The following is a 16373-nucleotide window of genomic DNA, read 5'->3' as shown; positions in this document are numbered from 1 at the left end:
TTTGTGAAGTGACTAAATGTAGCTTTAACCATTCACCTTAAGATGTTTTTACAATATAATTTCCTAAGTATAATTAATATCTTCATTATCATAAAAACCAACCTATATCCATCTTAACTCCACATCTACCACTCTTAGAGGGATGAAATCTATTTATCCCTCTAAGCACTTGGTAGACCTAGAATTAAGATGGATCTAAGATGATAGAATTTCCACTTTAAATAGTCTATGCTCACATGAATACCATGGTATTACCATGGGTCAATACCATGGGTTGTCATAAACCTGGAGCTTAAAAATTACTATTAGTAATTTATAAAAATTAATAAAATTAATAATTGATTTTTATTTTAACCAAGTTAAAATTTTTAACATACATTAAATTACAACATCCATTTTTACTCTTGATCCACCAAGCCTTGAGAGGGATCAAATATTTTTTCACTCTATGCTAGTTTGCATATCACGATATTTGATCCCTCTCGGGGCTTAGTAGATCTAGAGTAAAGATGGATCTATGTTGGTTTAATTCCCCCCTTTAAATAGGCTACATTCCACGTGAATACCATGGGTCAATACCATGTGCCATTTTTATTTTTATTAATACTAATATTAGGGTTAATAATGTTTTTTTTGCATGGTATTAATAATAATCTAGCCCATGGTATTTGACCCATAGTATTTTTCCCATAGGTTTCACCTAAATATAACGCATTTTTTTAGTGTTCGTAAATATAAGGTGACTTATGGAGTAAATATAAAAAAATGTTTTATTTATTTACCATACCTCTCGTTTATTTATATTTTTATTAATTTACCATACCTCTTTTACAAATATGGTATTTGGCCCATAGGATTCACTTAAATAAAACCTCTTTTTTGAGCCTTCATAAATAGAAAGAGGGTTATGGACTAAATATAAAAAGAGGTTTTATTTATTTACCATACCTCTAGTTTATTTATATTTTTATTTATTTACCATACCTCTCATTTATTTATATTTTTATTAATTTACCATACCTCTTTTATAAATATGGTATTTGGCCCATAAGATTCACTTAAATTAAGCCTATTCATGAAAATTAGGGCGAATGGAAGGTTGTAACTCCTAATTTCAAGGGCTAAATTTACCTTTTTTACCCTCTCCCTTAAAATAAGGTGGGCTAACCTCCATACATAATTTTTTTATAAAATAAATTTGAGGCGATTTGTAAAATTTACTATGATACAAAATATTCGCCCACTAAAAATTTAAAACCCCTTAATTTCGCCTAAGGGCGAAAATTTGCCCCTAAAATTTTCCATGCACATCCCCCATATATGTGTTAAAACACTTAAAAATAATAAATCTCCTTAAATTCAGGTGGAGTTTATGGGTTTTACATGTTACTCACCTACTATAGCCCGTGGCCCAACTGTTTCCCAACAGGAAAAACTAATTTGGAGAAATATAAATAAACCTCCATGGGAAGGCCTAAGGGGAGAAGAGATGAGATATTGATATTATAGTTGATTGATCCCTGATCAAGTCTAGAGAAATCCTTGTGCCTCTTGCATTCTTCAAGTTATAGGAAACCTTTGTTTCCTCTTTTGAGATGTCCTTGATCCCTCTTATGACATCCTTATGTGTATCGATGGAGGAAGATTGCTGAGGCCAAGACAGGACAGATCTAGAGGACTATTCCTCTTGGAGTTGGAGGAAGACTCAGGTTCTAGTTTTCCACCTTTCATTTAGCTTACATCAATAAAGAAATGTTGTTCAGTTCCTAATAATTATCGTGTTTATGCATTGATTCATGTTGTGATTTGCTTATAAACCTTATATTAATGTGTAATTGCTCATTTTCTTATATAATCTAACACATATATCATGAACATGCTTTCTATTATTGTTGTTGTATATGATTTGCTTGAATAAGTTACAGTTTTTAAAGGCGGAAGATGCAGAGGGTTTGGAATCTACGGGATCGAAACCGAATGTAGGACCTTCGGGTAATACCACTGCTTCCCAATTTAGCAGTTTAAGCATTTAGATTCTTTGTCTACACATTTCTTGCTGTTGTATGCCCTCCTCTCTATTGGGGTTTTCAACCCAAGGCCCTAGGGTGTTCCCTCCTAAAACATTTACTACCTACCTCCCTCCAAAAACCATTAATTGTATTTATGATGAATGGTGTGAAGGTCAATGGTTTTGTTTGATTAATCCAATTTCTCTGGAGTTGGAGATTGGATTCCTCTGAAGCTTGGGTGATATATTTATAAAATAACTTTACGGATGTCAGGTTAAGTAAGAATAAGATTGAGGTGAAAAAGACTGAGTTAAAAAGGAGACTTACAGGTGTGAAATGAGGTGATAGGTGAAAGTAAAAGGAGGCTTAGCAAAAATGAAATTTGACAAAAGGAATTGAACCAGAGAAAAAATTCACTTATGTTCATTTATTTTCTTGTATGTTGGCACAAAGGAATATTTAAATTATTTTGAGATTAAAAATTATTTTTAATTATTTTTAAGATCAAAACCATGGGAGAAAAACCAACAACAGTTTTACAAAGGAAAATGAATTATGAATGAAAAATGTACAGGAACATACGATTTGGATAAATATTTATCCAAATATTTTACCACAGTAAAAGGCAAAGTAAAAACAAAAACACATGGATAAACAACACATGGTTTTGGAAATCCATGGGAAGGCAAAACAACACATAGTTTTGAAAATCCATGAGAAGGAAAAACAAGGCATGGATTTAAAAGATTTCAAAACAAGACATAATTTCAAATAATGGATGGATTTACGGGATGAAATTATTTGAGGAGATATTTTTAGGATTTCATTTAGTAAATTCATGAAAATAGAGAAATATGAAATTCATTTACAGAATATTTTAAAAAACATTTATAAAATATTTCCTTCCAAAATATTTTATGACATTGGTGAAGCATTGTCAAAGAGTGACATAAAATCATTAGTAAATTCAAGCAATTGACAGATTTTCAGGGATAGCTTCACAAATATTAGATTTTAAGGCAGAGAATTATCAGTTGAAAGACAAATGGAAGAAAATCAGTAGCTCTAGATTTCAAGGGCATGAAGATATCAACAACAAAGCAACAACCTTTTCAGTCCAAGTCATCACCAGAATCCTCGAAATTAGTGCCAGAGAGCTTCAACAGTTTAATTCTCCTATATTCTTGTACTATTTTTGTAAACAATTTTTTAGGATATTTTGTAGAAACATCTTGATATTTAAAATCAATAAATTTTGATGAAACTTGTATAAATACTTCAAATATTGAAGTACAAAGTGTTGGAACACATATGAAGAAAGAAGATCCTTGATGTAAAGCTGTGCATGTAATGAATTGATCATTTCCATTAATACAAAAATTTTGTTCCAGGATTCCTGTGTTAGGCAATTGATGAAGTTTCCTCTCTTGTAAAATTGTTATCTTTCTAGTTTTCCATATGTTTTTCTATCTCTATTATTTAAAGAAGATTAAGGGATGAATTTGTTAAAATGCACGCTGCTCTGGCTTATAAACAATATCTATCTTTTCACTTTGACATTAAATATCGAAATAATCCTAGTATGCTCTATGTTTAATTGAAACTAAGTCTTTTCATCCCATTCACTCCACAAATTTTGTAAAGATCCAAAAGCTTGCCTACCCTGTCTTGTTACATATGTTATGTAATTCTTGTATTTGATCATGCTAATTCATATAGAGAGATCCCTCTCTGAAGCTGAAAGGGCTAGATCCCAGCTTCCAAAGTGGTTTTTTGCTTACCTCTGGGTTTCTCTCACAACCTTGGGAAATTACGGAGTGATAAAATTCTGGCGACGACAATGAGGATCGGTTTCATCATCCTTAGGAAAGAGTATCAAGTTTCAGATCTGATTGCTGATGGTGGATAGTGATTAGACACAAGAAGGTTGAACCATTCACCTGGTGATTCCAATCAAGTTTCAACTTGATCCAAAGACTCCATTGTCAAATAATCCAGATTGCAAAACACTCATGGCAACTCCACTACACGTTGATCAGGTTTCTTGTTAAACAAGATGACAGGGTATGTGGCAGACCCTATCTCTATTGAAGGTTTCAAGGAATACTGGGATAATTTTGATGATGATCAAATTGATGAGGCTTTCTCATATTTTTTGCCTATTTATCTAGAGAAATGCAAATGTAGCTCTGAAGCCAAGACCATATTTTTACTAGAGTTTGTTGAACAAATTGAGAAGGACCTTCAACCCTTAGAAGTTCAAATTCAGGGCTACAATTTACAATGTCAAAATAATTGTTGAGCCTCAAACCTGCACCTTCCTATACACCCTCTCAGCCTTCTTTTTCCACTTACTTCATCCACCAAGCTGTTAAATCATTGCATTATAGTCTAAAAAGAGCTTCTGACATGGTTTTCTAACTATGCTTATGACTGTCGTTTGGTTTAGATTTTTGTTCAGGTAGCTGCGGAAACTTGTCAGTTTCCGCAACCAGCACAGGTTTCCGCAACCATTTTGTTAAAGGCTATGCTACAGGTGTCCTATGAAGAAACGAGCCACATGGGCAAGCTACAGGTGACGTGTACATGGAATGTGTCCCTTCAGATCAGCCAAATCATCCATAAACGGTCACGGTCAACAAGGGTCAAAGGCAAAGCCAACCAAGGAATTTAGCGGTGGCACGTCTCTGTTTTGAGCACGTGAAGGTTTACATGGCACAGTCCTCAGCTCACGGAGATATCGACACACCTGGAGATCAACCCCGTAACCTGAATCCAACAGCTACCACTCCGAGGATTTAATGGACATGATGACCATTACGCTAGATCTCGGGTTGAGGAGATCTACGTGTCTCTGGCAATGCAGTTAATAGCATAGGATTTAGGAGTTAGTTACAGCATTTTTCATTATAAATAACACGTTGATAAACGCTGTGTGGTGAAGTTTTGGAGATGTAATTTTTGACTGTTGTTATCACCCCACTGTACTCTGTTTTACGTGTTTTGTTGTTGCTTTAATACATGAGAAGACTACTTTCCTGAGCTCGTTTTTGTGACTGTTCATTGACTGGCTGAGGTGGCAGAGGGCCCCTGTGCACTAAAGCCCTGTATAGTTCTCATTTGATTTTATTATGTTTCTGCTTTCATAATTATTAGCTTGTATATAACATGCTGTTTTGATGTTTTTAATTCACTGCTGTTTACATTTTCATTTATGTTTTCTTATAGCTGTCAGCTGATCAGTGCTTTTCTACAGGTTTTCTTAGGCAGCCCGGGCAAATTTTCATCTTTTTGATAACTACTGACATATGAGATCATCTTGTCCTTCCTGCTAATTTTCATTTTCTAAAGTTTAATTCCAGCACTGTCATTTTTCAAATTGTGTTTTGCTTATTTATTTTTCTGCTACTTAGACATCATACTACTGATTTGTTTATGGTTTCTTTCTATAGTCAAGTGACTCTATTAGTAAGGAATCACAATATTACTTATTGTCGTGTGATTTAGTTTGGTTTCTTGCAATTTAGATATCATATTGCTTAACTTGTTCATGATTGCTTCCCATAAGGCAGATTGAGTTGAAGGGTAAAGGATCAGAAGAGTTGAAGTAGTGTGATTAGTTTCCTTTATGCAATTTAATTTCCTGCAATTTAGATATCATATTGCTTAACTTGTTCATGATTGCTTCCCATAAGGCAGATTGAGTTGAAGGGTAAAGGATTAGAAGAGTTGAAGTGGTGTGATTAGTTTCCTTTATGCAATTTAATTTCCTGCAATTTAGATATCATATTGCTTAACTTGTTCATGATTTCTTCCCATAAGGCAGATTGAGTTGAAGGGTAAAGGATCAGAAGAGTTGAAGTAGTGTGAATTAGTTGCTTTGCTTTCAGTCTTTGAGTTGCTTTAAGTTCAATTTTTACTTTCTTTTTCATACAGCAGTAAGGATACTGGGCCATTGTCATTAGTTCACTGTTTGATACATTTACTTCCTCTTAAGAATTGATTTCATTACAGTTATTTTAGATCTTTCTTTTTGAACACTTTTAAGTTTGAAAAATCACTGTAGAAATCACCATTACCATCCATACTTAACTTTCATTTTCGCCATCACACACTAGGGAATCCATAAAAGATAAATCCAAAAACAAACTAAAAAACTAAAAAACGACAAAAGACTAAGAAAATGGTTATCTTGTACATATAGTACACTTCACTTCGTTAGTTTACGAATCCCGGATTGACATTTTAATCAGCAATTTAGAACACACTAAATTGACCAAACAATAATTTCTTTAAGAACCTTTTTCAGCCAAAACAAGAAGTGGTAGTGCTGCATTTTGATATTGAGGTTGAGGATTGTTTTGAGAATAGATCTGATGACTCACAACTAAAACTGTATGATGGTAAAGAAAACATATATGAACTGCCCAAGCATGACCATAAATTTGCAGAATACTTTGAAAATCAAACAATAAGTCATGTCTTTCATGATCCCATAGTTGTCTATATGGAGGAATTGTTCACTACAGAGTTCCAATTATGTTTCTATTGTGAAGATCAAGCTTACAATTAGTTTCCAGTGCCCTTACAAGCTCTAGTTTTGATTCTTCTTAAACATAGTCAAGGAGCCCAGGTATTGGATCAACTTTTTGATTGGTTATATTGGAGGTTTTACATTGCTTGAAATCAAGCATTTGGTTCTCAGTTGTTAGAATAGGATTGTCTATACATAAATAAGCTTACTGGGCAAGCATCTTTTTCAGCATTTAGTTTACAATTTGTAGTATTCAATATCATTTTCAGTTTGTACAGAGGTTTGAGTTTCAGAACAGGTCACAAGTTGCAGGCTGAGGGGTGTGATGACTACTGAATGGTTAGGCACTAGAGTTGTGGTTCTTTGTTGCCTTGCAGGGGGGGCAACATCCCCAATTGGAGCCGATGTTAGCGCATGATAAATTTTGGCAAAATTTATACCCTGGACATGCTTACTTTGGTATGCATAGTTTCAAGCTCATTTATGAGGGTCTGACAAAATAAACATAATTGACTTTTATACCTAATTTTCAATTGCCCTCATCAAATTTTTATTCAAGTTTAAAATAAATTTATTTGGGATATAAAATCATTATATTTAAATATTATTTTGGTTTTATATTTAAAATAAAATAATATTTTATAAAATAAAACTACACTCATCTCACACTCATTCTCTCATATATTTTCCTCATATATTACCTATATTCATCTTACCTTATCCTATACTCCACCTTATCTCTTTCCATTTCCACGTTGCCATTAAAATGACCATATCCATTAAATTCCACTTCATAATCATATTATATGCGTTAAGTCACAAGTAAAATCCCTAAAGTCAAAATAAATTGTTGTCCCCACCCTGCACTTAACTATTAAATCGCCTTAATCTTTCATGCCTCGAGATATGTGCAAAATAAATCAATGGTTATTGATGGATTGAGGGATTTCGGGGGGCCCTGCCTTTTCGAAATTTAACCAGGGGGTCTGAAAAGATGTTTTTCACTTTACCTCTTTTTATAGTTGTCACCCTCTTGTTAATTTCAGACCCCCCCTCCTAAACCATTTACTACCTACCCCCCTCCAAAAACCATTAATTGTATTGATTTGAATCTTATGATGAATGGTGGGAAGGCCAATGGTTCTATTTGATTAATTTACTACCTACCCCCCTCCAAAAACCATTAATTGTATTGATTTGAATCTTATGATGTATGGTGGGAAGGTCAATGGTTCTATTTGATTAATCGAATTTCTCTGGAGTTGGAGCTTGGATTCCTCTGAAGCTTGGGTGATATATTTATAAAATGAATTTATGTATGTCAATCTAAGTAAGAATAAGATTGAGGTGAAAAAGCCTGAGGTAAAAAGGAGACTTACAGGTGTGAAATGAGGTGACATGTCAAGCTAAGTAAGAATAAGATTGAGGTGAAAAAGACTTAGGTAAAAAGGAGACTTACAGGTGTGAAATGAGGTTACAGGTGAAAGTAAAAGGAGGCTCAACAAAAATGAAATTTGACAAAAGGAATTGAACGAGAGAAAAATGTCACTTATGTTCATGTGAAAGTAAAAGGAGGCTCAACAAAAATGAAATTTGACAAAAGGAATTGAACGAGAGAAAAATGTCACTTATGTTCATTTATTTTCCTGTATGTTGGCACAAAGGAATATTTAAATTATTTTGAGATTAAAAATAATTTTAATTATTTTTAAAATGAAAACCATGGGAGCAAAACCAACAACAGTTTTACAGAGATGATAGAGGAAAATGACTTCTGAATGAAAAATGTACGCGAAGATAAGATTTGGATAAATATGTATCCAAATATTTTATAGTGGTAAAAGGAAAAGTAAAAACAAAAACACATGGATAAACAACACATGGTTTTGGAAAATCCATGGGGAGGCAAAACAACACATAGTTTTGAAAATCCAGGAGAAGGAAAAGCAAGGTGTGGATTTAAAAGATTTCAAAACAAGACATAATTTCAAATAATGAATGGATTTAAGGATGCAATTATTTGAGGAGATATTTTGAAGATTTTATTTAGCAAATTCATGAAAATAGAGAAATATGAAATTCATTTACGGAATATTTGAAAAACATTTATAAAATATTTCCTTGCAAAATATTTTATGACATTGGTGAAGCATTGTCAAAGAGTGACATAAAATCATTAGTAAATTCAATAAATTGACATATTTTCAGGGATAGCTTGACAAACCCTAGATTTTAAGGCACGAAATTATCAGTTGAAAGACAAATGGCTGAAAATAAGTAGCTCTAGATTTCAAGGGCATGAAGATATCAACAACAAAGCAACAACCTTTTCAGTCCAAGTCATCATCAGAATCCTCGATATCAGTGCCAGAGAGCTTCAACATTTTAATTCTCCTATATTCTTGTACTATTTTTGTAAACAATTTTAAAGGATATTTTGTAGAATCAATATATTTTGATGAAAATTGTATAAATACTTCATATATTAAAGTACAAAGTGTTGGAACTCATATGAAGAAAGAAGATCCTTGATGTAAAGCTGTGCATGTAATGAAGTGATCATTTCCATTAATACAGAAAGTTTGTTCTAGGATTCCCATGTCAGGCAATTGGTGAAGTTTCCTCTCTTGTAAAATTGTTATTTTCCCAGTTTTCCATATGTGTTTCTGTCTCTATTGTTTAAAGAAGATTAAGGGCTGAATTTGTTTAAATACAATATGCTCTGGCTTATAAACAATATCTATGTTTTCACTCTAATATTAAATATAAAATTCATCCTAGTATGCTCTATGTTTAATTGAAACTAAGTATTTCATCCCATTCACCACAAAAATCCTCTAAAGATCCAAAATCCTGCCTACCCTGCCCTGTTACATCTATTCTGCAATTCTTGTATTTGATCACCCCAAGACTTATGGATCCATTTCCCAATGGATTGTCCTTGCGGTTTCAACCAAACCTTTGAAAAAACCAAACTCGGAACTTATAACTAGCCTAATATCTCAAGATAACAAATCTAAATCATATAGAGAGATCCCTCTCTGAAGATGGAAGGGCTAGATCTGAGCTTCCAAAGTGGTTTTGTTGTTACCTTTGGGTTTCTCTCACAGCCTTGGGAAATTACGGAGTGATAACAAAACATAGAACAAATATACATAGATATTTTCCCCTAGATCCCAAAACCAGGAATACCAGATTGATTTTTCATTATATTCCTTTTAATGTTACAATACATATATATACATGTTGAAGAATTCATAAACCCCAATCCACTAACCCTAGATTAGAACATAACAATAGTTCCCTTTACTGGATCTAAAAATACCATGGGAAAAAACCATTGTTCCCAAAAACATGCCCAAAAATCATGTGCAAAACCATGGGTAGGTCCGCCCACCATCTTTGGGTCTATTCCCCATCCTTGGGTCTTCTCAACAATTCTTGGGTCTGCATAAAAGAATAAAATAAAATTGGGATGTTGCCTTGGACCCCATGATGCATGGAAATAATATAAAACACACCCAACATTCTCCCACTTGTTGTTTTCTTTCCACACTGGGGGTCACAGGAGAGATTAGTCATTGGTCCAAGGCTGCAATACCCATTTTTTCTCTACACCAATAAAACTTCTCAGTGCTCACAGACTTTGTCAATGAATCTCCAACATTCTTTAGAGTCCCCACCTTAACTAGAGTGTGTGGCTCTTCCTCTTATGATTCATGTTCTACTATAGAGTTTGATTTTTCCTCCTTCAATTAAAACTCTATCTTCTCAGGTTTCTTTGGTATGAATTCATGTTTAATAACATATTTCACCTCTCTAAACACCACATCTTAGTTGTACACAACCTTTGTTGGCATTATGACACAGGTTTGGCGCTATGACACAGGTGTTGTCCTTGATGGCAACTCACTTTGATGACAGATCACAGTTCAAGCTCTCAGAATGAAGGAAAAAGATATATACGTAGGTTCCCCTTGACCAAGCCATGTATACACGTGGGTTAGACGATCAAAAGACGTGTATGTGTATACACACACTTTCATGCACGGAAAAGTGCGTACATATGGGAAGGCTTATTTTTGGGTCCATGGTATTTGGACCTATGGTTTTGGACCTTGGTATTGCGTCATTGGGTCCCTAGTATTGGTTCTCTGTGGTTTTGGACCATGGTTTGAGTAAGGCCTAAGACTATAAAAAGGAGGAGATCATTTGGCAAGGGTATTGACTGAAAGCATTGAATATCTGGTGAAGAGGAAGATCTGAAATTATGGCAATTGGTTTATGGTGCATAGCAGAATCTGAATCAAGGAGGAACCAGAGCACAAGAAGATGGATAAGTTCTATTGATGGGTCAAAACACAAGTCTTGATTAGTAGTATCTTTGTGTGATTTTTGATCTGTTATAATTGGTGCATGTCTTGATCTATAAATATGATAATTTGGGTATAACTGATGTCTGAATATTTGAAAGAGTGAATTATCTTTTATAGATCTGTACGCAGGTTCGATACATCAGAGGCGTGTATACACGCTGGTTCAGTAAATCAAAACATCATATACACTGGCTGGCCTTAATACAGAAGCGTATGCATGCAAGTTTCTGCATATTGAAGTAGTGTACATATCTTGAAATATGTTTTAGCTACTTTGGTTTATTGTTGCAGTGTTCTAGGTTTAGAATTAGTGTCTGGTTACTGTTACTGCTTTTTGGGTACAACATTCAGAGAAGTGATTATTTGATTCAGTTTGTTTGGTGCGAAAGAGATTGGTTGATACAGATATACTTGATGTTTTATTGATGTTAATTCATGGATCCAGTTTGAAAATTTATGAAACGTGGTCCCTGGAAGAAAAGAGAAGGTTGTACCCTTCTGTAGGTCAGCACCTACGTACTAGTACCTCAGCTAGTACAAGAGCTAAGGGGGTTGTAGCTCCCTTCCAGAAGCAGTTGGAGAACGAGAGAAGGTTGTAGCCTTCTGCAGGTAGCAGCTTGCGTACTGGTATAAGACTGCACCAGTACAGAATCATTGTAAAAAGAAGTTTCTAATTAAAAGAAGATAGAGACGAATTGCAGCAGGTGGTTTTCACCCACATTGGTTTCCACCTTACATCATGGTATTCATGTGTGCTTCTTGTGTGTGATGATCTATTCTATCTTACTGCTCTTGTTCACTGTTCACATGGTTAATAATGTTCTGATGCACTCATTAAGGATCAACTAACTGAATCATAAGTTTACTGGATATACGCTTGTTGCATTAAACACAGTTGCGTATACACGCAGTTTTCCTTAACTGAAGTAGCGTATATGAATTTGAATATGGAAATGAAAAAGTTATATTGATTTGATAACACTGATTCACCCCCCCCTCTCAGTATTATTTCCAACAACCTTCCTTGTTTTTGGGTTCCAAAACTTATAATCTTTTAAACTATCCTTATACCCAATAAAGATGCACCTTACAGATTTACTATCCAACTTGGTTCTTTTCTCCTTTGGAGCATTTACATATGCATCACAGCCAAATACCATGAAATATGAGAGAGAAGGTTTCTTACCAATCCATACCTCATGTGGAGTCTTATCATCCAATGTTGATGAAAGTGATCTGTTAAATCGGTAACAAGCAATATCCACTACCTTTTCCCATAATTCCTATCCTAACTCGACACCACTGAGCATGCTTCTTGCCTTCTCCATCAATGACCTATTCATCCTTTCCTCAACTCCATTTGGTCGAGGTGTGTATGGAGTAGTATTTTTCTATGCTATACCACACTTCCTGCAGAACTCTTCAAATTCCTTCTTGTAGAAATCTCCACCATTATTTCTTCTTAACACCTTAATCTTCTTCTCTGTCTAATTTTCCACTAGAACCTTAAATTCTTTAAACCTGTCAAAGACTTCAAATTTCTTCTTGAGGATATATATCCATGTATTCCTCGATATGCCATCTATAAAAGATATAGAGTACACAGAGTTCCCTAGTAATGGAGCTGAGAGAGGTCCAAATACATCACTATGCACAAGTTCTAATGTCCCTTTTTCCCTCTCAACACCAGGGGGAAAATCACCCGATTATGCTTCCCATATACACAATGTTCACAAAAATCAAAATCCAAAGAGAAATTAGACATGGTTTCTACCATACAATTACCATGTCGTATTTGAAGGCCCTTCTCTCTAATGTGTCCTAGTATTTGATGCCACAACATAGTATGTTCTCCAAAGACTAGAATATTTTCTGCTCCACCTTCAAGAACCACAGAATTGTTACACTGATCAATAACAGTACTTCCAAACAACTTATACATAGTTCCGATCTGAACTCCCCACATCAATACCAATGCTCCCTGAACCATATTGTAGGTATCTTTCTTGAACATTGTTTTTACACCGGCATCATCCATCTTTCTTATAGAAATCAGATTTCTAGCCAATGCAGGAATATGAAGAACACTAGGAAGTGTTCTAATCCTTCCACCTTGTAACTTAATTTTTAATTTTCCACGTTCTATGATTCTAACCTTCCTATAATCCCCTAGGAATACATCACCACCATCATATTTCAAGTACTCATAGAACCACTCTTTATGGGGAGTGAAGTGAACGAATGCACCTGATTCAATCAACCATGCCTCATGATCTACGTGTGTACTTGAAGAAGAATCCAAGTACACACCCCCACCTTAATCTGAGGTAGTTTTTGCCTTCGTAGAAGGAGCCTCATAAGATCCCTTTCCTTTATTAGGAGTTTTAGATATAGAGCCCTTTTTGTAGTGCCCCTCTTTTTCGCATTTCCATCATACATTTACATATTTTCTTGGAGATTTAGGTCTCCCTGTAGATTTAGATCTCCCACTTGAGGACTTATTTTTGTTTATGTTTCGGGACCATCCTCTCACGAACAAGGCATCTCCATTCTAGCTCTCCATATTTTTTCCTCTCATCTCCTCTAACAACAAGGATGAGACTATTTCATCAAACTTCAAGGTAGCTATATTGCTACCTATTGTGACAACCAGACTATCCCATGAGTCTGGTAGAGAACACAACATGATGATGCACTTATCTTCATCTGAAATTTTAATATCAACAGATAAAAACTAGCTTACCGTACTATTAAAGGCATTTAGACGCTCTATCACTAAGTATCCATCCTTCATCATCAAGTTATACAACGTTTTCCGTACGAAAACAAATTTCACTAGAGACTTAGATTGATAAAAAGTCCCTAACTTGTCCCACAAATCCTTTTCCGTAGCTTCCCCTGATACATTCAACAATACTGAATCTGAGAGACACAATCATATTGTTGGTGTCATACCTGTATCTATAGTGATCCATTGATCTCTATCCAGCAACAGGTCCTCCATATTGAACTTCCAAAACTCAAAACTCTATCCATTGAATTTATCGATCTCTAACTTTCCACAGTTTGCCATATTCTTTCACTGCAAGAATTGATCATGTATATCTCCCACTGTAACAGGGTCTACCACAAGCCTAAGCAAAACCCCTTAGCAACAAAGGTGTCCCCTTGAAGCCGAAATAAATTTGATACCACTTGTTGAAATCATGATTGTCGTTGCACCAAAACCCACAAGTGTTAGTAAATGGACACATCACTAGAGTTAACGGATCATAGAGAGGTGGTTATGCACATGTCACAAAACAAACGGGGAGTATTGGATTATCCAATGCCCAATAATCTCCCCCCAGTTAAAGTCAAGTGTGATTTGAACTCAAGAACTTTTGATATGATACCAAATGTAGGTTTTAATCCTGTATAGAAATTACCTGCAAACAGATTCTTAAAACAAAAAAATATACAATGGTGAGAAAATAAAGCAAATATACACAAATATTTTCCCCTGGATCCAAAAACCGGGAATACCGATTGATTTTTCATTATATCCCTTTTAATATATATATATATATATATATATATATATATATATATATATATATATATATATATATATATATATATATATATATATATACATGTTGTAGCATTCATAAACCCCAATCCACTAACCTTGGATTGAAACATAATCATAGTTCCCTTGACCGGATATACAAATACCATGGGAAAAAACCACCGTGCCCAAAAACCATGCTCGAAAACCACATGAAAAACCATGGGTAGGTTCGCCCACCATCTTTGGGTCTGCCACCCATCCTTGTGCCCACATAAAATAAAATAAATAAAAGTGATGCGTGGAAAGAATATAGCACATACCCACCAGTGGATAAAGAGATAAATGGGTGTAGAGAGGGATAGATAAGGAGTGAAGGGGAGAGAAGTAAAGAGATAGAGTGGGGGGCATAGACAAGAGAGAAAAATAGTATTGAAATGGAGAGGGGAATATGCAGAAATAAGGGAGAGAGAAAGAGGGTGGTAGGAGAGAAGGGAAGATGGAGAGAGAGAGAGATTGATAGAAGAAGGGAGAAATAGAGCTTGGTAGAGTCATTATTTAAGAGGGACTAAGGAAGGGAGGGAAGGATAGAGAAAGAGAGGAATGAAGAGGGAGGAATATTTCAGCAGTAAGTAAGAAGCAACAAGTAAGGACTCCTTATTTCAACAACAAATAAGAAGTGAAAGAACATTACCTTCTTGGGCTTCTCTTCACCAAAGCTCTAATACCATGTTAAAATATGATGTTCTATGCCATTAAAATAACTTATTACAAAACTTATTTATGTTACAGCATTAGTTAAGAAATTGTAGATAAAACATGAACCAAATGCATAGTGGAAGATAACCAATAACATAATGAGACACAAAGAATTTAGGTCCAATGACCAGGTAAAAACACACAAGGGGAAAACCTGACTAGATTCTTCTTCTGTTAGATATCAATTGTTCAATAGAGATACAAAGTATAATGAGAGATCAAGAGAATGAGTAAGTTCACCCAAATATGAACAAGTTGTAGAATGAAGGTCATTGATAGGAGCAGTTGAGGAAAACCATGAATCAACCTCCAAGTTCCGCTCTTACCCTCCAAGTTTCTTTTCCTCACAATCTTCTTGAAGTATCTCCAACTCTCTCTCTCTCTCTCAATTTCAAATCCTTCTTTCATAATTCACAAGTAGTGAGGGGAGAATATATAAGGCACATATATATAGGAGGAACAACAAATTCATGCCATAAAGAAGGAGCATGCCTTAGAGTAATTCGTATGCCAAATAGGTAAGAGTAACTCAAGCCATTAAGGAGAGAGGAAACACATGCCTTCAATGGAGGAATCTCGCGTGCCTTGAGGAGTGTAACTCTTGCCCTTTTAGGAAGTGTAACTCATGCCATATAGGAGAGAGGGTAACGAATGCCATTTAAGGAGAGATACGCATGCCTTTATAACTTATGCATTTAAGAGAGAGTGTAACATTTTCTTTAAAGAGTGTAATGTATACCTTCAATGATTGTGTAAGAGGAATATGCCAAGAATTTAATGTGAGAGAGAGTGTAATGTAGAGTCATGTGAGACATTAAGGAGAGAGGGGTGCGAATTATGAAGGTAAGGTGACTTGTATTTCTTTTCTATAATAATATCATAGTATCATAAGGATAATGATAATAGAAATGATAATATTTATAATTAAGCCAAAATTGAACTATTAGGATTTATTAATGATAAGTGGAGTGATTTTCCATAAAATATACTTGATTACCAATTGATACAAGGCGATTTTTTTTTTTTTGAAAGTCATACTTGAGATGCTAGACATGACTTTCTATTTTTAGAATTTCACTCGAGAATTGTCATAAATGAAATTTTATTTAAGGAAATCCATCGTTGGGCTACCAATTTTCAACACG

The sequence above is a fragment of the Pinus tabuliformis genome, chromosome J (assembly GCF_031772625.1).
Source record: "Pinus tabuliformis cultivar Carrire ecotype Pingquan chromosome J, CPIR1, whole genome shotgun sequence".
NCBI classification, from domain to species: domain Eukaryota; kingdom Viridiplantae; phylum Streptophyta; class Pinopsida; order Pinales; family Pinaceae; genus Pinus; species Pinus tabuliformis.
The sequence above is the reverse complement of the archived record's forward strand: the minus strand, read 5'-3'. Positions refer to the sequence as shown.